The following is a 23,483-nucleotide window of genomic DNA, read 5'->3' as shown; positions in this document are numbered from 1 at the left end:
GTCTCTGTAGATTTGTTCTGAGGTGTCCATATAGGACCCATCACTGCCTAATGTATGAGTCCTTGAATTGGCTGGCTCCCAAGTTCAGAAGGACATTTCATTGGTCACTATTTACTTTTAAATTTATGTATTTAAATTTTCCTCCGTACTTGAAACAATTTCTAATCCCTTTCAGTTCACAGTATAGCCTAAGGCATACTGATCATCTATTTTTCCTCACGCCAAGAATCAGGAAAGAAATTGGTCGCCGTGCATTTAAATTTAAAGCTCCATCAGACTGGAATAACCTCCCTCGCTCACTTAGATCTATCACCTCTTTTCATATCTTTAAATCATCTCTACTTACTCGTTGTCAAACATCCTGCTCTTGCTTTTGATTTTCTTTCTCTGTTGGACTTAGTTTGTCTGGACTTGATCTCCTCTTGCTTACGCTCGTGTACCTCATATCTACATGTATGTACTGTTCTGTACCTTGTGCCTTAATGTTGCGTACACTATGTGTGTAAGTACTGTATAGTGTGTATGCATTTATATATGCAGAGATTTTCCTTTCTTTTTTTATTATTATTATTGTTATATATATATTTTTTTCTCTTCAGATTTTTTCTGATTGTGTAATACTGGCTGGTTGGTGGGTGGCTAGGCTTGGGGGAGCATTAAGTGTGAGTGAATGTGAGTGTGTTTGTGGTGTGGGTGTCTCTGTGTTTAAATGTTTGGTATTATGTTTTGGATTTACCTTTTATTTTGATTTTGTATTACTGATGATTAATTTATGTTTGTAAGGACCCCCTTGAAAATGAGATGATGCATCTCAAGGGGCTATCCTTGAAATAAATTACAAATTACAAATTAACTCTGACCCCTAGTGTTTAAAATGGGTACTGCAGTCTAAATTCTAAACATCATAGAGAGCTGTCTCCCCCCGCCCCCTCCTCTCTACAGTCGATGCTCACGCAGGTTGCCATGTGGTGGACACTGAAGCTTCAGTGTTTAGCCAGCTCCACAAAAAATGTTTATAAAAAATCATTTGTACCAAATGCAATAAAATTATTAAATTCATAAAGGAGAAAATGACCCCCCCCCCCAACTCTAACTGCACATTGTTTTATAAAATTACTGTTTTTAAACCTATAACTTTATGAAATGTATTAAAACTCTGGCTTATTATTATTTTAAATTCACGAACCATGCTGACTGTGATGTTGTCGAGGACTACAGGCGCTCTCCTGGTTTCCTGCTGTGCTTGAATATTGTGTTGTTTGTCATAACGTTCTTTCTGTCCACTTTGTGGACAAATAAAGCCTTAAAACCTCCTACCTTCTTTGGTCCAAACAAATCCAGAGCATTCAGGACCAGAATCTAAAGTTAGAAGGAGGACATACTGGCTGCTGCTTTGTTGTCAGAGAAGCCAGCACTTCAACAGCATGTTTCCTTAATGTCTGATCATAGAGTAAGCTCACTTCATCATTTCACTCACTACACATCTCACTGATTGGACCTTTAAATGAGGTAAAACATTGAAAGTCATTCTATAGAGCACATTCCTATCACTCCTTCTCTTAAGATATTTCACCGTGGTTTCTTGTTTCTCGTCCTGTCAGCTCCGTGATGCGACTTCATAAAATCAGTCAGATTGTTCTTGTGCTCAAACAGCTGCTTCCTCTGGTGGATAATCAGCTTCTGGTTTACTGGAGGTGTTCGCTCTGCAGCTGCTGGAGAGTTTTAGGTATTTTTGTGATAGGTGAGGTAAGTTACTCTGAACGGCTGAAAACTTTGTGGATAAATGCGTCTGAGGAGGACGAGTGAAAAAAAAGTGCAGAACACAAAAAATGAGATCTATAATGTGGTGTGAGTTGAGGGAGGCATTCCTCGAGTGAAGAGGAATTCAGCGGGGATGGGGCTGATGACAAGCGTGTGTGTGTGTGTGTGTGTGTGTGTGTGTGTGTGTGTGTGTGTGTGTGTGTGTGTGTCTGGAGGAAAGCTGGTCTGAGTTCTGGTTTTAAATAATTAGCCTTGACCTGCAAGTGATTTACAGAGTCCCCATGTGGTGAGGAGGTGGGAGGTCAGGGCTGTTATGGATGTATGTATAAGTGTGTGTGTGTGTGTGTGTGTGTGTGTGTGTTTGTGTGTGTGTGCATTCAGCAGATCCTATAAAGAGGCCTGTGTATCGTCTGTGGTGGCGTAAACACACTCACATGTCACACACAGGCGGACACATGTCAAACACAAGTTTTACACACACACACACACACACACACACACACACACACACACACACACACACACACACACACACACACACACACACACACCATGTAAAGACATGAGGAACTGATTTCCCTCTCTCTCCTCATGGTTTGCGTTTTAAACGTGGTTTGATTTCTCTCTCTCACTCTCTCTCTCTCTCTCTCTCTCTCTCTCTCTCACTCTCTCGCTCTCTCTCCCTCTCTCATCGTCTATGACGACTACCTGTCCCCCACCCTGACTCCTCCCCTTCTTTCTGGTCTCTGTGACCCTGCTGTGTCAAAGAAGACTTGAAACTCGAGATTGAGACCAGAAACTCGTTAGGAAAATGTACATAGACTTGTATGTTATCAGACACAGAGATATGGCGTCCAGAAACAGACCCGGTTGCAGACCTCTATCCCCCGTTAATCCCGGTCCTGTTTCTGGGTCTTGTTCCCTCTCTGAATCCCTCCTCATTAGTCGGACATGTTTTTTGTTATCTTGTTTTCTTCTTCTCCTCCTCTCCAGCTCGTCTGTGATCATCTGAAGAGCTTTTTAATTACCCAGAATGCACCTCGGAGACTTCACTCAATCTCCAAGTAAACCAAATCCACTGAACTCGCTTTAGAGCTGCAAACGAACAAATCTCTCTGTCGAGTCGTAAATCTTTGGATTCTGCAGCACGAGAGGAGAAGAAGCTTTTAATCGTCTTCCTTTAAACTCAAACCTTCGTCTTTAGAAGATGTTTTGGTGCAGCTCTAGATCATCCCTGACACTCGTCACCTCTGGCTCTAACATGATTGGTTCATTCTGTCGGGGGGTTTAGAGGTTACAGATGACTCACGTACCCTCGGGATTTAAACTATTTTTCACTCACACACACATGGTCAGCTCTGCACAGACTGGAAATAGCAGCTCAGAAACGTTATTTAATTCTTGGCAAAATCAACCAAACGCTAAAAAAAATCATTTTATTTATTAGACGGGATCGACTGTAAACCTCAGGGGTGTGAGCAGACATTTTTCTTCTTCTTCTTTATCCAGCTGATGTTGAATCTTTGCTCTTGTATTTCAAGATGTTTGTCTTTTTAAGGCTGCAGCGTATTCAAGACTCTTTCCTCACTTTGTGGGACAATAAGGTGAATCTTGATCAATTAATCATTATTTGTAAAGCGCCAATTCATACCAAGAGTTATCTCAAGACGCTCTACAAAGAGATCATACTGGACAATATGCAGGAAGGATTCCTCCTTTGTATTCCTCTCGTTCTTGTTGTCCACTTCCTCTCCGCTGACGTGGAGGTCGGAGCAGGTCGTGCATGAACGAGGACGGCGGTGGTTGAATGACAACACAGTCTGATGGTGGAGGCTGGTCGTCAGGGACGTCGGGTGGTAGTAGAGCCCGAACACCTCGCTGAAGGTTTGGGGAGCAACGTCTACTCGAGGGCCCGGCTTCTGCTGCCCCCCCTCCTCCTCCTCCTCCTCCTCCTCCTCCTCTTCCTCCTCCTCCTTCTCCTCCCCCTCCTCCTCCTCCTCCTCCTCCTCCTCTTCCTCCTCCTCCTCCTCCTCCTCCTCCTCCTCCTCCTCTCTCTCCTCCTCCTCCTCTTCATCCTTCTCCTCCTCTCTCCTCTTCCTCCTGCTCCTCCCCCCTCCTCTCCTCCTCCTCCTCCTCCTCTTCATCCTCCTCCTCTCCTCCTCCTCCTCCTCCTCCCCCCTCCTCCTCCCCCCTCCTCCTCCTCCTATTCCTCCTTTTCCTCCTCTTCCTCCTCCTTCTCCTCCTCCTCCTCTTCATTCTCCTCCTCTCTCCTCCTCCTCCTCTTCATTCTCCTCCTCTTCCTCCTCCTCTCTCTCCTCCTCCTCCTCTTCATCCTCCTCCTCCCCCCTCCTCTCCTCCTCCTCCTCCTCCTCCTCCCCCCTCCTCCTCCTCCTCCTCCTCTTCATCCTCCTCCTCCTCTTCATCCTCCTCCTCCTCCTCTTCCTCCTCCCCGGGCCCTCTTGGACTTCTTGTTGTTGGTTCTGTTTGAGCTGCGTGTGAAGTCTCAGTTTGCAGGAAAGACGAGAAAAGCTTAGAACAGATCTGAGCTGGGACATGTAGAAACATCCAATCAGAGCGCGTCGTGGAGGGTAAAAGAAGGATATCACAGCGGCATGACTGAATCAAACCTGGCCGAGTCGAGGTCATTATTTAGAGTTTGGTTTCATGTTGTTTTCTGCTCATGTTTCTTCAAGAGCAGAGGGCCCCAACCTCTGTTCCTTGGAGCCAATCGATGGGGGCCCCAGGCCAGTAGGGACCCCACGAGGGCCGACAAACTTAAACCCACAGTGGGGGCTTAAAAGGTGCAAAACTTGCAATCACAGTTGGTAACCTCCCTAAATGGGCCCCATGTAGACCAATTAGCTGGGGCGTCTTGGAAATTAAAAAATACTTGAATTTGTCAAATTTTTTGTTGGTGTTTATTTTTGGGACATTTTTTTCCTTTATTGGAGAGCTGAAGAGAGACAGGAAACGATGGGATGATACAAACTCACGGCCTCTGCGATGAAGACTTCAGCCTCCAGACATGGGGCGTGCAAGATAAACCGCTAGGCTATTGGGCACCACCAGGTGTCAGATTATTTATCATAATGGTGATGAACACTGGCTGGAGAGGCCTCCTGTCAATTTTTGCCTTGCCATGCTTTAGATCCGCCCCTGCCCCCCTATGTGTATCTAAGAAAGGCTTGGACCCCCATGGACCCAATCAGCGGAAAAACTATGAATTTTGAATAGTTTCCATGACGTCCTAAAAGAATAGATCTACACTCCCTTGTTCTTACCGAAAGACTTTTGTATAAACTATTGATTTCAGTCAGTATGTGCAGATCTAATTTTGACGACCTCACAGCAGACAAAGCCCTGAGATCTTTGGCGCCCTCCCTGAGATCTTTGGCGCCCTCCCTGAGGGCCAGAACCCCGAGGTTGGGAACCGATGTTCTAAACAAACTAAACATGCAAAGCTCTGATACGTCATCGCTGTGGTATGATCCACTCTGTGTAATCAGGACATCTCATAGATTGTTGTTTTAAGAGAGAGAATTAGCACCAAACTCAGATTTCAACATCCTGCTCTTTCAAAATGTTTGGAGAGGAGGAGGAAGGGGAGGAGGGGGGGGAGGAAGAGGAGGAGGAGGAGGAGGGGGGGGGGGGGGGGGGGGCCTGGGACTCCGATCGACTTCAGGAACCGCTGGGTCTATGTTCCAGGGAAGATCAGGGTTCTCCAACATGCCAGGTTTTTCCCATTTACCAACAGTCACCGAGCTACTGGATTATTTATCAACCGCCACCATGATGCTGGGTCATTAACCAACAGCTGGATGGTGCAGGAAGCTATTGCTGCAGTGTGGTGACGTTATTTAAGGGGAAATAATCTGCAGATAAATCAGATACCATGAGGTTCTTTTGCAGCTGACTTCTCTCTGGCTTCCTTCAGTCTCATGTTTTGATATCGATTCTGAGCCTCCTCTTTACCTCTGCCTCTCTTTCATCCTCCTCTCTCCATCTTTTTCTCTGTCTTTTCTTACTCTGCTCTGTTTCCGTCCCTCTCTTCTCTAACTCTCTCACACTGACCCCCCCTCCCTCTCTCTCCTGCTGATATCAGAGTTCCTCTAAGTTCACATCGAACCAGAGCGAAGATTCAAACACTCAAGAGAAACTTCATCTCTTTAAGCTGTTGACATAAACTTTAACACACTGAGAACATCTCTGTTTGCATGAGGAGACACAAACATCTGGACTCTCTGACAAAAACTACACACACTACAGAAACACTTTTCATGTACACAATCATCTTCTTCAAAAGATATAAACCATCGGCCGACACACACACACACACACACACACACTGACTGTCCATGTGTGTGTGTGTGTGTGTGTGTGTACACGCGTGTTGATGATGATTATCTTCATCAATAAACAGCTGAGTGTGCAGCTATGTGAGAAATCTGCGGGGTAACTTCAGCATCCAGATGTGGATTAAAGTTAAAACCCTGATGTTTACATTGTTCCAGACTTTCTTCAGACTGAGTTTGATTCTCTGGAAACTGACTCTGAGCCTCGTCATCATCATCATCATCATCATTATTAGGAAATAAAAGTAGGGGGAGTATTTGTCCGCTGACAACAAATGATTTACTCACTTTGGTATTTGGTTTTGTCCGATGGAGACATCCGATCTCTGAGGCGTCAGCAGATCCTGGGGGTGTCACTCCATCTTCATGAAACGCACTGAAACAGAGAGGGACACATGAAGCATAACAGTCAAATATTCACTATGACAAAGATGATGACAAAATACAGAAACACTTTGTGGCTCCTCGTCGCTCCATGCTTTTATTTGGTAGTCTGAAGGGAGCCTTGAAGAGCTCTCAGGTGATAAAGTCATCTCACAACACATCATCTTTTTATTTTTATTATTATATGACCAACATTTTTATTGTTTTCAAATGTTTTACAACAGTACAATACCAGACAAAAAATGATATAGAACAATACCCAACAAGGGTAACACTATCAATGCAAGACAAAAAAAAAAAGACAAACAGAAAAAAAAAAAAAACAGACCTGACAAACAAAAATTATAATTAAGTTAAATTAAATACAGGAATAAAGCAGGGCGATTAAAATATATGTAAATAAATAAAAATGTAAAAAATAAAAATAACAAAATTCCACAACCACAACATGATTATTTCAGAATCAGAACATCGATCTGTGCAGCTGAAGAATCCCCGAGGAAACTCATTTCAACCATGTGAAAAATGGCAGAAAAAGACTGAGGAGTTCAAACAGAGATGAAGACAGCCCTCCTTTACTCTCTCCTCCTCCTCCTCCTCCTCCTCCTCCTCCTCTCAGATCATTTGTCTCAGTCAGTTTCTTGTTTTTCTTTCTGTCATGTAACGACCATGAAGACGAGGAAACGAGAGGAAGAGGAGGCAGGGAAGAAGTTCTGCGTTTGCAATCAGACAAACTCTCCACGGCCTCGCTCTTCATTAGCCTGCTGTCAGCACCGAGCTGCACACAAACGCACAAACACACCGTGAACACATCAGTCTTATAGGGAGAGTCAGCAGCTTCCTCCTTCAAAATAAAATACAGACTTCTCCTAAAGTAAAGAAAGGGTCAGCAGCTTGTTCCTTCAAAATAAAATACAGACTTCTCCTAAAGTAAAGAAAGGGTCAGCAGCTTGTTCCTTCAAAATAAAATCAGACTTCTCCTAAAGTGAAGCTGCTCCATTGTCCCTTCTGGGCCTCCATACATGTGTGGTGGTGACTGTGTCTGCAGAGACTCTGTCCTCTGACTGGATTTTACTGTTCTGCTTTGTTCTGGTTGACTCGGGACGTTTCTGGGCGGAGCCGGTGTGTTTCCTCCAGCCAATGACAGCGCAGCAGGTGAGTTTAGGAGTGGATACAATTCAGTGATTGGACGCCATTCAAACCGGTGGATATGACGGACGTGGACGTAGCAGCAAAGAAGAGAAAATATAATCACAGTGAGGAGAAACACCAAGCGGATAAAGCTCGTTCTAAAACGAGGGTGAACCTTGTGTTGTCTTTTACTCGTGGACGTGGAGTTGGTCTGCTTCCTGTTGAACAGGCAGGTGACAAACACCGGCTGTGCTAGCGTGCGTTAGCTTGCAGTGTAGCTACAAGCAGTAAACGTACACACTATTTACAGTCTATGGTTCACTCATTAATGTGGTTTTCCATTTTCCAAACAATCGACCGAAGATTATTGAAGTAAAGGAACAAAAAGTTGTGATCATGAAATCGTTCTTCAGGTTGGATTAAGTTTGTCGACCTCTCGCTCACACATCTTTGTTTCTCTACCTGTGGTCCCTCTCAGACTAATCAACCTACAGACTTCATCTTAGACACAGTCAGAGTTTTAATCAGCATTAGACCATCAACGCTGTGAACAAACCCCGCTCACTTCTCTTACGTTGGAAGGACCTGAGCTGCTCAGGATGCATGAGAGGGGAAATCACTTCACATCGCTTGATACACAAACATAAACCATCTGAAGAGTTCCCCTCAGCCGGTCAGCTGAGATGAAGACATGCAGGTGCAGACAGGAAGTGATACTTTGGGATTAACCTGTCGACTAAATAGTGTCATGTTGCAGAGCTTTAAATCCTAACGAGCTTCCTCCCTGTACTAAACATGAGTCTGCTGGATCATTTAGTGACATCTGCTGTGAGCATCTTTTCCTGCAGCTCCTGTTCAATCCATCAGCGTCTTCAATCTGAAACGTGTCTGCAGCTTCACGGAGACAGAAAAGCTGCAGACGTCTGAGTCCAGAGATGAAGACAAGAAGAGACGTGTCCCCACATTGATTTATTTTTCATTTAAACATTTAGACTGTTTCTGTTGAATCATCACACACACACACACACGCACGCACACACACACACACACACACACACACACACACACACACACACACACACACACACACAACATACATAAAGATGCAAAAATACAGATCACAGAGGGGGGCCGGTTTCTGTGTTTACGTTTTCTATCTGATACCCAGAGTCTCTGCAGGAGGAGAGGACTCAACAAATACAACCTCTTACCTACACACACACGCACGCACGCATGCACACACGCTCCCTGACCTAAGAAGTACGACTTCTTCTTCTTCTTCTCTTAATGCACGTAGTGAACATCAGAGTAGGTCACGTGTGTAGTAACTCCAAATCTGAAGGTCTCTGTCTCGTCTCTGAGTCTAAAGCATTTTTACTCACTCTGCCACTGATAGACTTTTACTGTGATTAGAAGGAAAACGCCTCTTTCTAAATGTCTTGGTCTTGGTCTCGTCCTGCCCTTGGTCTTGGTCTTGGTCTTGGTCTTGTCTCGGTCTTGGTCTTGGTCTTGGTCTTGTCTCGGTCTCGGAGCACTCTGGTCTCGATTAGTGTGGTCTGGACTACAACACTACTGTGTTGATCTGTTTGCTCTTTGAGATGTTTATTATTTATGTTTCATTCTAAAAAATATATATATATATTTCTGTTTTCCAAATTTCATTAATCAGAAAATGTTTCACCACTTAGACTATCATGAAGATTTCTAAAATATTTAGTGTCAACAAAACACAACCTACAGACGATACAAACCCGGGACATCTTTTTTCCAAGTTAAAGACAGAAAACTGAAGAAGATCTGTTCTACTTGGAGGTCAAATCTCGCCTTCCTGGATCGTTTATTATCTAAAGAAATGAGGATAACTCTGAATTCTGGACCTTAACTATCAAAGCCACACTCTGTCAGGATAGTGTTGTGTTCTTTTTTTGATTTGCATTTCTGTCCGAGTGCTCCACAGTTTTCTTTGCATCTCTCTGGCCCCTCGTGGAGCAGAAACCTGAAACCTGAAAACGATGGGAACACAGATATGTGACACAGCGTGCAGCGATGCACTGAGACGAGGATCCCTGCAGAGTTTAAAAATCTGCAGCAAAACCCAAAACTCTGCCAGACCTGAGGGGGTCTAACATCTCATCTCTCATATTTAATATTACTGCACGTTGTCTGATTCTCTTCTTGTTTGTGAGGGAGCGAAATACGATGATTTATCGTGTTTTTACTCTTTGCATGACTCTCTCTGGAAGGAGGAGTCAGCTCACCTCCTAAAAGAAAACTCTCAGCTTCATGCGGTTCCTGTTGGGAGACTTTCTGCTGGGATTTTTCCTTCCAAATGACTGACAGAACTCGGCATGATGTGGGCCATTGAACGTCCCTGTGGGGTGAGCTCAGCCAATCTGGAGTTTCAGCCGAGTGTGAAATGGAAATTCTTGTTCTGCCTCCCGAGGCCGAGAGCGTTTTATTCAGATTGCTGACAGGAGCAGACTGGTAAAGTGAAACTCCACCTTCAGACTTTTTTTTTACACGAGAGGAGTCACTCCTGATCTGCAAAGACCTGAGTCAAGCTGCAGGAAAGACTCAGTCCAGCAGCAGGTAGACCACAAACCAGGTGTTTCAGGATCTTTCTGCAGGTGAGAACTCTGAGAAGACGCCGGACTTCTTGCACCTGCTCTCAAACAAACTCAGCAGAGCTTCAGCTCCACACAGAGACGCTCCAGAAACTGACGTGATCCGCTGGAGTGAAACCGAATCACTCAGTGGGAAATGTTGGCACCACAGAAACGTTTTGTCAGATTGTAGTTTTACTGGGAAAGTTCCCAGAACGATTCTTTAACTGAAACCGGCATCGAACCCGTGTGGAGCACAGACTGTTTCAAAAGAAAGAAGGAGCGCACAACCGAGCGCTGAGAATGAAGCCAAAAACATTTAGAGCTCCCCCTGCTGACCGGCTGCAGCGTAGCTCGTAAGCTCCGCCTCCAGTACAGATCATAAGCCCCGCCTCCTCAGTGTCAACAGTTGGAGCGATAAAATCAAAATAAATGTTTCTCAAAGATGCTTTCTATCTTTTTATATTTCAACTCACAGTATGTAGATCCCTCCACTAGGGGGCTCTCGTCGAGGCTGGCGGTGGCGGATCTGAGTCCGGTTAGGTGAGACCAGCTGGTGGATCTGAGTCCGGTTAGGTGAGACCAGCAGGCGGATCTGAGTCCGGTTAGGTGAGACCAGCTGGTGGATCTGAGTCCGGTTAGGCGAGACCAGCAAGTGAACCTGAGTCCGGTTAGGTGAGACCAGCAGGTGGATCTGAGTCCAGTAAGGTGAGACCAGCTGGTGAATCTGTGCCCGGGTTCTTTGGTGACTTGAACTATAATGACTGCAGCTTCCTGGACGCTATAACGAGGACACAAACTAACTAAATGTTGGTATTAAAGGTGTGCTGTTTGGTCTGTATCTTCAGCGACCTGCTCCCTGTAACAGGTCTCAGGTCAGTTATCAGGTCGTGGTATACGTTCAGCATGTTTGTCTCTCACAGAGGAGAGGTTCCTCTCCTATCAGCGGAGAGCAGGCGAGGAGCTGCAGGGCTCCTCGAGAGGGGAGACGAACACATGCTGGGAGGAGATAAACACACAAACTTACATGTACATCCATAAACATGTCACAGAGCGGCTGTTGATGTTGGACAGAGAGCTGGATTCCACTGAAGACAAACTCGTTCTCTAATATTTGAGTTCTTTCAGAGCTCAAGGTGAATCAGTTTCTAAAAAGTATCTCAAAAGTCTCCGCTACAACACTCACATGACAAAGATGAAGGGGAAACAATCAACATGTGAATGATCATAACTCTGCAGCTCTCTCAGTTTACAAAGCTCTACGTCGAGTTTCACATCGATATTCAGGTATTACTCTTCACCGTTCTGGTTCACTCTGGACCCTTAAACACTAAACTGTTCACTTTACAAAAACCTGCGAAGGCCGCTAACAACTCAAACACCACTCTTGTGCCTCTTGTTCTTAACGTCATGATACATGTGCTAATTTATTTATGTTTTAAGATTTATTTCTGGGCTGTTTGTGCCTTTAACTGAGAGACAGGACAGTGGATTGAGTCAGAAATCAGGGAGAGAGAGAGTAGGGAATGACATGTGGGAAAGGAGCCACAGGTGGGACTTGAACCTGGGCCGCCCGCTTGGGGTACACACACTAACCACCTGCGCCCTGGCTTTACACGACCATGAAGCGTGCTGAGTTTACAAGACAGGAGGACTCATGAAGAACACCTCTTCAAAGCTAGTCAGGACCGATGAAGTGATCAGAGCGCTCACACTATTCAAATGGACTGGACTTCAGGGGTGAAGCAGGCTGAGAAACGAGTACAGATTACCAAGTGAGAGTGCACCCTTAACTTCCTGTTTCTCTCTAACTGCTGCTGCGATGTGATTGGTCGGATAAACGAAAAGGTGACAGCATGCGGTGTGTGTTTGAACGCACTCTGCAGTCATGTCAGGGATCACATCATAGGTTTGACCTGAGGAGGTTCTCAGTGTGGGAGGTAGGGTGTGTGTGTGTGTGTGTGTGTGTGTGTGTGCGCGTGTGTGTGTGTGTCAGAAAGGACTCATGGGGCCTTTAGATCAACATGAAGTCTGGTGGACGGACTCTAAAAGTTTGACCTTCAGAGTATGATTCTGTGTCCTGTGTGTGCGGTCCTGACATTAATGCAGCGTGTGTGTGTGTGCTTGTGTGTGTGTGTATCACATCCACTATTAATATGAATCTGTTATCTCTACCCACTCTTCCATCTTTCTTCTGACAGTAAACTCAATCTTCAGACATGTTACAATGTTATAATTCACTTAGCAGACACATTTATCCAAAGCAACATTCATTCACTGCCACAGAAGCAGTGGGAGCAATGCGGGGCACATTGGACATGTTGCTTAGCTGGGGACTGAACCCTCGACCTTTCAGTTGAGAGGCGACGACTCTACCAACTGAGCCACAGCCGCCCTTTGGATATGAGGGAAGTCAGCTCTGTAGAGATTTGATAGTTCATGTAGGGACGAGCTCCATAACTCCCTCTGATCTAAATAATCCTCAAAGTGCCGTTGAATAAAAAAGTGCTACTGAAGTGTCATCGGTGCGTCTGTAACGGACAAATCAGCACTCAGTCTGCAGTGTGGTGAAATAAGAAGCGTTAAGAGTGAGATCATAAACATGGACGCACGGTTTAAGCGACATTCTTTCTTTATTGGACCTCACAGAGCTGTGAAATCTGTCAGAGAGCAGACGGGACCCCTCAGTGTTTAAAACCAACAATGTGCCCAGTGTGTGTGTGTGTCTGTGTGTGTGTGTGTGTGTGTGTGTGTGTGTGTGTGTGTGTGTGTGTGTGTGTGTCTGCTCAGGAAACACTAAATCTTATCACACATTGAAGCTCTTTCTCTGCAGACTATTGATTTAAAAACAGAAGCGGTCAGGACTTCAGGTCCCGGCTGTGATTTCTGAGTGGAAACATGAAGTTGTAAATATTCACTCCGCATGTTGAACTAAACTCCTCGGGGTTGCGATAAAGCCGGGTTATAAGAACACGTGATGAAGATTCAGTGAAATAAAGAAACGTGTTCAAACATGCCCTGTGTGTTGGTCTGACTGGGACCAGCGGACGGACCAGTCGAGCTGATTGAACCAGTATGAGGGAGTGGGAGGCACAAAAGTCTCTCTATGTTTAATAATGAAATAAAGTCTGTCTCCGTCTTCACTCCCACAGAAATCTCAGAACAATGGAAATCTCTCCGTCCAAACACCTGACGTCCAACATGTGAAAAAGAAATCACGCCCACAATCTGAGGCGCGTTCGGCTCATCTGACAGACTGACCCCGAACGTCCAGCAGACACGTTTCGCTCCGGTACGGCTCCGTGCTCCCTCGTCCTTCAACACCACTCGAACAGATTTGTGGTAAATTGATTCTCCGGCATAAAAATCTCAACTAGCATGAAATAAATCAGCCTCTCTAATGTAGCCTGTTAGCCACGGCCTGTAGTCGTCATGGTAACAGTTGAATACACATACACATACTCCACATGCTAACAGCTAGCTAACAACGGCCTGTAGTCGTCATGGTAACAGTTGAATACACGGACACATACTCCACATGCTGACAGCTAGCTAACAACGGCCTATAGTCGTCATGGTAACAGTTGAATACACGGACACATACTCCACATGCTAACAGCTAGCTAACAACGGCCTATAGTCGTCATGGTAACAGTTGAATACACGGACACATAATCCACATGCTAACAGCTAGCCAACAACGGCCTATAGTCGTCATGGTAACAGTTGAATACACGGACACATAATCCACATGCTAACAGCTAGCTAACAACGGCCTATAGTCGTCATGGTAACAGTTGAATACACGGACACATAATCCACATGCTAACAGCTAGTCAACAACGGCCTATAGTCAGATTTGATCTGTAATATTACTGAACCTCGTCAGTCGATTCTTTTACCTCTCACAATGTCTTTGTCGACTTCGCCGCCCTCTAGTTGACAGGGGGAGGAGTTAACAGCACTATGTGTGTTTTACGACACTGCAGTTGCACTCAGAGATCTTTAGTGGGCGCCAAAATGCACCAAACCGACTTCCTACATGTTGTTGTTTTAAGTTTACGACTAAACTTTAGTGATATTTCTGTGCAATAGGGATCACTTCTTTGTCGACCTTCTCCTCCATCGACCCCCGAAATGTTGAAAGAATTCAACACGTCACTGAGGGTTCAGCTCATCAGTCTCCCTGCAGAGCGCCGCCGTCACATCTGCTCCTCCTGATCACAAATCCACTGCACACGTCGCCTGTTAGCAAACAAACCGCTTCAGGATAAAGACAGATTCTTCTCTCTGTTCATCATCTCTCTGGAGAGTCCAATGACCTGCAGGTCAGCAAGCGTGGGGCAAGATAAGCTGTGTGTGTGTGTGTGTGTGTGTGTGTGTGTGTGTGTGTGTGTTGTATGATGTCATGTGTCTAATTGAAAGCAGCATAGGTGTGTGTTTGTGTTTCAGGATAATAAATGGACTTAAAGGCATCAGGAAACAGAGCGGCATGTTGACAAGATAAGTTTGTCGTTATAAATCACTGAGGCTGTAACACACACACACACACACACACACACACACACACACACCTCTTCAGGAATACTGATGCATCCAACAGCTGCTTCATCGTCTGCACACACACTCGTAAAATTCAGGTACAAACACACAGCTCAGATACAAACAGATGCTCGACGTCACACACACACGGTCGCATAAGGAATCAATAAAAACACAAAAACAGCCGATTAGCTGTCAGACCAGAGTGCTGAACTTTACGTGAACATAAACCAGACTGTCGGTTCTCTGAACTCAAAGAAAGCAGCGTCGTCAGCTCCAAAATATCACCCTGAAGGTTCCACTAAACGGAGAGAGCGCTAACCGCCAATCAAATGTCCAGATGTGGTTTGAAAACGGTTGTGACGGCCCTCCCGCCAGCAGGGCCTGCTGTTGTGTTTTCTCTTCTGTCTGTGTGTGTGTCTGGTGTACCTGCAGGTTGCCGGGCAGACGTGGCCAGTCTCCCAGGTGAAGGCTATTTAAGACCAGGGCTGACAACCTCTCTCTCTCTCTCATCCATCCTCGGTGTCGCACCATTACGACAGCTCTTGTACTGAACAATGTTTGTTGTTGTGTTGATTGTGGCATTTTGGGTAACCTTACATTCTTAGTTTAAACCGTACGTTTCCCGTATTTTGTCAGGCCTTAAGAGCCGGGTCGTGACGCAGTCCATCCAAGACGGTCAAATACAGTTTCATCAACACGTCACAAACACTTTTGAGTTTCAACATTTTAGTGTTGAAGAGGTGACAGAAACTATGAGAACTATGTAGAGATTGGTGCTGAGTGTGTCATACCTGGGTATACTGACCCTTGGTCGGTCACTTTACTTTTGAAATTTAAATAAAAAGACTTGGGGGGGGGGGGGGGGGTTATGAGTGTAGCAGCATTCCTCCCAAATATGCATCTTGAAAATCTTGGTGTGGAGGAGTTGTGACAGAAGCAGATTTGCTGAAGGAATCTGCTCTAAACATTAAAGGAGATCTACTTCACTCACTTTCACCATTAATGACACACACACACACACACACACACACACACACACACACACAGTCTGCAGCGTGTCCAAACATCTGCTCTGCACGCTTCATTAAAGCACAAACACAAACTGAGTTCAACAGAGTCTGATAAATGAATCTGTTATATATTATATGAACCAATTAAATCAGAGAATGTGGAACAGATCAACACTTCACTTCACTGAACAAAGACCACGACCCCCCCGCCACCGCCACGACACACACACACACACACACACACACTCTCTCTCTCTCTCCTTAGTGTCAAGTTAATTTAGCCACGATCGAGCCACAGTCCTCCTGCTGAGTCCATAAAATAACCATTAAAACAACACCCTACTACTGACAGGACACACACACACACACACACACACACACACACACACACACACACACACACACAGAAGCTGAAGCTGATGCTGAAGTGTAAAATTCTGTCCACTAGAGGCTGGCTGCAGAAGCACAGGAAGTCACATACACACCTATTCTAAAAAGTCTGTTTTTACAGCAGAGATTAACATGTTTACAGCCTGGTTCAAAAAACCAAACCCTCTGTCCCGTCATCAGAGGTAGTAATAGAGGAGAGGGGTGAGTGAGGGGGGAGGAGGAGGGTCAGGGTGGGGGAGCCGGAGCAGTCGATCTGACCCATCGTGTCGTGTTGATGTTTTCTCTGGCAGCTCGCCGCTCTGAACTGAAATCACCGAGAGTTCATGAGAAACATTGTCTCTGTGGACTCCATCACACACAGAGAGAGAAAGAGAAAGAGGGAGAGAGAGAGAGAGAGAGAGAGAGAGACAGGGAGGGTGAGAGAGAGAGAGAGAGGGGACGGAGAGAGAGGGAGAGAGAGAAAGAGAGAGAGAGAGAGAGAGAGAGAGAGGGAGAGAGAGAGAGGGTGAGAGGGAGAGAGAGAGGGTGAGAGGGAGAGAGAGAGAGAGAGAGAGAGAGAGAGAGAGGGAGAGAGAGAGGGAGAGAGGGAGAGAGAGAGAGGGAGAGAGAGAGAGGGAGAGAGAGGGGTTATGTTGAAAGGGATGTGAAATTATTCAGAAATGTTTCAAACATGGAAACCAGATATTTCAGGATAAAGCTCCGACAGGAAGGGTGAATCCCTGAAAACTTTTTAACATAAAAGGAGAAATATCGCTGAAAGCAGATTTCCCTTTGAGCTACAAACACCGACTTCTTAATGTCTAAATGCTCCCATCGGAGGATTACATGGTCAAATATCACAATCGCTCTGCAAAGGTTGCAGGCTGTGGTTGTAAATGTGGTCAGAGTTTTTAGGAATCAATCTGATCCCTGACCAGTTTCTTATAAACGTGGGTTTTTGAGCAATCAGGGAATTGCAGAACATGTAAACGTGTTCTCAGATTTCCTGCCTCAAGCTGAGTTGTTTCTCAAATATTGGAGACAAACTGTAAAATCTTGAGATGTTATAATCCCAACATAGCTGCTTATAGAAGTCTTTCCCAAGGTTAGCACCTCTTTAGATCTGACCAACAGGAGGGGAGGCAGAGCGTGCAGCCTAACCTGGCCGAGGTCAGCTCCAGCATCTTGTGAGGGTAAATGGTCAGCGCTTTTACTCCGCAGGTCACACCTACACATTCACACACTGATGGTAGAGGCCGCTGAGTAAAGAGTCCATCAGTATTAACTCATCCATTCATACACATTCACACACTGATGGTAGAGGCTGCTGTGTAAAGAGTCCATCAGTATTAACTCATCCATTCATACACATTCACACACTGATGGTAGAGGCCGCTGCGTAAAGAGTCCATCAGTATTAACTCATCCATTCATTCACATTCACACACTGATGGTAGAGGCCGCTGCGTAAAGAGTCCATCAGTATTAACTCATCCATTCATTCACATTCACACACTGATGGTAGAGGCCGCTGCGTAAAGAGTCCATCAGTATTAACTCATCCATTCATACACATTCACACACTGATGGTAGAGGCCGCTGCGTAAAGAGTCCATCTGTATTAACTCATCCATTCATACACATTCACACACTGATGGTAGAGGCTGCTGAGTAAAGAGTCCATCAGTATTAACTCATCCATTCACACACATTCACACACTGATGGTAGAGGCCGCTGAGTAAAGAGTCCATCAGTATTAACTCATCCATTCACACACATTCACACACTGATGGTAGAGGCCGCTGAGTAAAGAGTCCATCTGTATTAACTCATCCATTCACACACATTCACACACTGATGGTAGAGGCCGCTGTGTAAAGAGTCCATCAGTATTAACTCATCCATTCACTCACATTCACACACTGATGGTAGAGGCTGCTGTGTAAAGAGTCCATCAGTATTAACGCCTCCATTCATTCACATTCACACACTGATGGTAGAGGCTGCTGTGTAAAGAGTCCATCAGTATTAACTCATCCATTCACACACATTCACACACTGATGGTAGAGGCTGCTGCGCGCACTAAATTAGCAAACAAACTCGAGTTGGTGCAACACGTGCAGCGAGTGACGGCGTCCCTTCATCAGGTTCGGAACTCAAACTGAGGATCCTCACAATCAACACCTCATCTCTCCACACTGTGCAGGTCTGTGATGACGACGACAACAACAACAACAACAACAACAACAACAACAACAACAACAAGAGGCAGCTGTTAGTTTTCTCCTGAATATCAAACTTTTTTGTTTTGCTTCAATGCATGAGCAGCTTCTGTCCTCAGAGTTAACATCTTTAAAGTCATCGTATCTAATGATCAAAACTTTTTTTTTAAATCCACATCTAATACACACGCTGGCCCTTTAAGGAGACTCTAAAGAAGAAGCATCAATCTGCAAATATTGTAACCTGTGTCTGAACCGAAGTTCATCAACCGTGTTCAAACATCATGACAGACACTTTCCTGATTCCTCAGTCAAACTCTTAAAAACATTTAAACCATCCTTAATAACACAGACCAGTTGATATTATGAGATTAAACTCACCTGACTGGACGGAAACCGGTTTAATCCCAACTGTCACTGAGAGTCCACCACGGCACACTGCCTCAGCGGGCGAGTCATATCCAACACAGCCGGGCAGCTCTCTGTATCAGTGTGTGTGTGTGTCGTTGGGTTTGGCTGCTGCCTGCTCGCTCCTGATATCATCCAGCCTGCAGCTCAACAAAGTTTCACCAAATGTCAGAGACTAACTGAGCTCAGATCTGCTGCAAATGCCTCTGACTCTAACTTTGTTTTAGAGCTCTGTCTCCTCCTCCTCCTCCTCCTCCTCCTCCTCTTCCTCCTCCTCCTCCTCCTCCTCCTCCTCTTTCACTTCCCACTCTGGAAATCTGCTCTTTTCCTTTTTGTCAATTAATTTGCCAAATTGCTCTTCTCCCTCCCTCCTCTCTTATCTCTATCTCCTCTCTCCTCTCCTCTTTAATTTTGTCATCTCTCATCTGTCACTTCCCTTGTTTTTCTTTTGTGCAAACTCCTCTTCACTTTCTCTCTTTGCCAAATCTCTCTCCCCCCCCTCTCTCTCTCTGTGGATTCTCTCCTCACGTTCCTCTCTACTTTCTCGTCTCTTTCTCCATGTTGTAACTTTTCCTTCTTCTGCCGTTTAATGAAAACATTTCCCTCCCTGCGTCCGTCCGTCCCCTCCCCCCTTCTCTCCCCGCTCTCCCCGCTCTGTGAGTATCATGTTTGGCACTTACACACAGGACTTGGCCGAGACACAGACCACATACGTCCCGCTCTCTGCAGCTTTATGTTCTGACTGATGCTCGGACGTTTGTGGAAATAAACATTTCACTCTGGAGGAGCCTCGACGGGGAGACGTTTCAGCTCTGCACAAGAAGAGGGTGTAAACCTCTGAGTGTGAGAGGAAGGAAAAGAAGCATTAGAAACCTTAAAGTCATGGTGTGGGTGGAGAAAAATGTCCTGGGAGAACTGAAATTATTCATCAGTTTGATGCAATAATCGATCACACTTGCAAAATGAGAAATAACAGCGGAGTGGACTGACGCCAAGGAGAGGAGGAGATCTGACTGTTTGGAAATCCAGTTTGTGTCAATTTACCAAACTAGCTGTGAAATAAGTGAGATCATATCCAGTAAGCAGGTTGTGATAGTGGAGTTAAACCTCTGCGGCTCAGACTCCATGTTGCCAGATGTAACATAACTTTTGCCCTCTTGCAGAAATGGTCGAATGTACGATCATTTTGCAATTTCAATGTTTTGTCCGATAGCAACAAATCTCATCAGAACCGTGCACACCTGACCGACACGCCCTCCGCTCTCTACCTGCCAATCAAATAATCACCTGAAGCCCTGCTCATGCGTCAGCTCATTATACCAGACAGACTGTAGCAAAACGCACGTCACAACAACTTAAGATGCTACCAGCTTACGGCGACTGGAGGCGGAGGAGTGAGAAAAACAATCAACACTTTAATAGTTTGTCCCTTTGTTTGTTTCTTTATTTACATTATGTGGAGTGCAGGGCAGACGTTTGTATTTCACTGTGGTAAGGCAAGGCAAGGCAAGTTTATTTATATAGCACATTTCAACAACAAGGCAATTCAAAGTGCTTCACACAAGACAAAAGCATCATGACAGAGGAAAGAAAACAAACATTAAAATAGAAAATAAAATAAAAAACCTAAAAATTTAAAATTAAAAGAGTTATTAATAATAATAATAATAATAATTACAGTGCAGAGTAAAAGTTTAAAATCATATTAAAGCTGTAAACAGATGTGTCTTCAACCTGTGGTAGTTGTTGTTCGATATTGCTGTATATTCCGCCTAGCAACACTTCTCAGACGACAGTAGAGGTCGAACAGCAACATGAAGAAAACTCCTGAAAATGTGAGGCACTGAACCACGAGCTCATCACTTCATCTTCAATTCACTTTTTTTTCAAAGATCCTACAAATCACAACAACACGCCTCAGACACCCAACAAACAAACACAACAAAAAGAACGTCCGACCTCAGCTCATGAAACTGTTCCCACATGAGCATTAAAACTGTGACATCATCCCACATCACAGATTCTCAGCTGAGAGTCTAACCAACAAACTCAAAGAATTCATAACACTCAGAATAATGAGGTTTCTGACAGAGCATCATGGGAAAGTCTGCTGAGGTTATTCATGTCATGTGTGATGTTCCTGTGAGTCTGTGATGTGGGCACAAAAACCCTCACATACCAGAAACTGTCAAACTCCAGCGTTTAAAGTCAAACGTTTATTTACAGCAGAGGATACCATGAAGGCGAGACGGGCGTCCATGTGATGATCATTACCATGCACATTGAGGAGCGAGAGGGTCTGCGCTTTAGGGCAGGGGGACCCGGGTTTTTAAAGACAGAGTCAGCATCTTCCTCCTTCAACATAAAATACAGACTTCTCCTAAAGTAAAGACAGAGTCAGCAGCTTGTTCCTTCAAAATAAAATACAGACTTCTCCTAAAGTAAAGATAGAGGCTGTGTCCGAATTGCCAAGTACCTACTCAATCTGTCAGTAGTCAGTAGCTACTATCCGTGCTGTATACTGTTTAGTACGTACTATTCAGTAGGCGCGCACAGTAGACAGATATTTGTTCCTACTTCTTCTGATTCATTCAGTATGGAAATGGCGTCATTTACATTACCTGAACCGGCCGCATTCACCCATTTTTTTTTTTTGGTTAGCTTTATTCAAGAAGAGTAATGCGCATACACAGTCAGGTAAACAAAAAACAATTTCACAATGTAAATCAAGTAAAAGACAGATTAAATAACTAAATAACATACAGTACATAAAGAAAAGAACAAATGAAAGACAGTAATATACAGAATATAAAATAAACCAAGACACACTTAAATAGGGAATTCATTATTTAATTAGAGGGAAAAGGTTTTATAATAATGCAGACATTTGTTACATTTTCTGTTGTTAACTAAAAGTAGCGATTTCAGTCGGGACTTTAAATTAAGATTAAATTAATCAATGCTCGTTTGTGACGATTTACGTTTAATTTCGCACAGCATTGTGGATGGTAATATACAATTAATTTCCTGAAAGCACGCATCCAAAAAAACTACAAAACTACAATATAACTACAATAAAACAAAAGTATTTCAGAACACTCTCAAAGAAGGTAGGCCTAACCTGTATGAACTTGGAAGATAGAAACTTTGTTTATAGGTTGTTAATGAAAATGTACTCAATGCTGTGGCAGTAAAAGTTTCCTCAACAGGGCACTGGTTTCTGCAACTCTATCTATAATGAGCTCACTGTCAAGGGACATTAGGATGTCCTTTTCTGTGGCCATAAGCAAAAATGCTTCGAGATGTTAGAATTACCCTTAAATAACCTATTCAATATTTTGTCAATATCATAACCTACCCTTTAATAAATTAAACTGTCCAAGTATGAGGACAGTGGCTGTGCCTAGGCTACTTTTAATTAGGCTCTGTCATTTTTGAGAAAAGAGGACAAAACACAGTGTTTGTGTGTGTGAGAGGGCGAGAGAGATAGAGAAAGAGGGCGAGAGAGAGAGATAGACTACTAATAGGCCTACGTTCCCTCCCCAAAACGCGAAATAATTTTTTTTGTCATCTTCCCATTTTTCTTGCATATCAGAAGTGACACTGGAAATTAATGAAATAATCGCGGACTACCCGAAATTACGGTGTTATTTTATTATTTTCCATATTGCATTATTGGTTCGTTCGTGATATTTCACAGATTAACATTGTCGGCCCCAAACACGTCAGGTTGGACTGATTCAGGACATTCTCTTTCCCTCTACTTTGTGTTTTTTTTTTTGTTTGTTTCAAGTTTGGTGTCTTTTCCCCACGTAATAAATTATCGTATTGGCGCCCTCTGTTGTTTTTCTTCTGATGAGCCACATAGGCCACATAAAGGGACAGCTGTTCTGGACTTCGACAGAACATCCCGTTGGTCAGTCCGTCCCTGCTCTGACTGGATTTTACTGTTCTGCTTTGTTCTGGTTGACTCGGGACGTTTCTGGGCAGAGCTGGTGTGTTTCCTCCAGCCAATGACAGCGCAGCAGGTGAGTTTAGGAGTGGATACAATTCAGTGATTGGGACGAGATTCAACCCGATGAATATGACGGACGTGGCAGATAACACTTGTTATGAGTTGATGTTATACAAATAAAAATTGATTGATTGATTGATTGATGTAGCAGCAAAGAAGAGAAAATATAATCATAGTGAGGAGAAACACCAAGCGGATAAAGCTCGTTCTAAAACGAGGGTGAACCTTGTGTTGTCTTTTACCCGTGGACGTGGAGTTGGTCTGCTTCCTGTTGGACAGGCAGGTGACAAACACCGGCGGTTATCTTGTGCTAGCGTGCGTTAGCTTGCAGTGTAGCTACAAGCAGTAAACGTACACACTACGTCCTGCAGGGGGCGGGGCTTCTGGGGGAGATGAGCCCAGGAGGAGGGGCCACGTTTGAATGTTTACAAACATTTCTTCTGACTCCTCCTTTCAGCTCGTGGCTCCCACAATGAGGGTACCTAAGACTGTGGACCCCCACTGTCCCTGGTCTATAACGTAGCACACAGCAATGCACATTAAAATATGTAATATCATATTTTATCTGTCTGTAATGTTCATGTGCTGTAAGCGTGGCTGCATTGTAACTCTTAACAGAAGAAAAGCTTTATGATTTTTGGATTGAGTATTTTCTACGTTAGCTAAAGTAAAGCTAAGTCG

The 23,483-nt window shown here is 44.4% G+C and overlaps 1 protein-coding gene across 4 annotated transcripts in view; it reads right to left on the bottom strand.

Annotated features, from left to right (window-relative positions):
* Window positions 1-19,029, bottom strand: part of ripor3 (RIPOR family member 3) — a 42,259-nt gene extending 23,230 nt beyond the window's left edge. For 2 of the 4 annotated variants that reach the window (XM_061041778.1, XM_061041780.1), the window contains exons 1-3: window positions 18,761-19,029; window positions 10,708-11,230; window positions 6,402-6,489 (exon numbers count right to left, since the gene is read on the bottom strand). The gene's annotated coding sequence lies outside the window, so the exon portion shown is untranslated. The remainder of the gene's footprint in view (window positions 1-6,401; window positions 6,490-10,707; window positions 11,231-18,760) is intronic. The other 2 variants (XM_061041777.1, XM_061041779.1) reach the window with 1 other exon arrangement.
* Between the last annotated feature and the right edge of the window lie 4,454 nt (window positions 19,030-23,483).

Source organism: Labrus mixtus, chromosome 7 (assembly GCF_963584025.1).
Source record: "Labrus mixtus chromosome 7, fLabMix1.1, whole genome shotgun sequence".
In the NCBI taxonomy this organism is placed as follows: Eukaryota; Metazoa; Chordata; class Actinopteri; order Labriformes; family Labridae; genus Labrus; species Labrus mixtus.
This window is presented reverse-complemented; position numbering and strand designations above follow the sequence as displayed.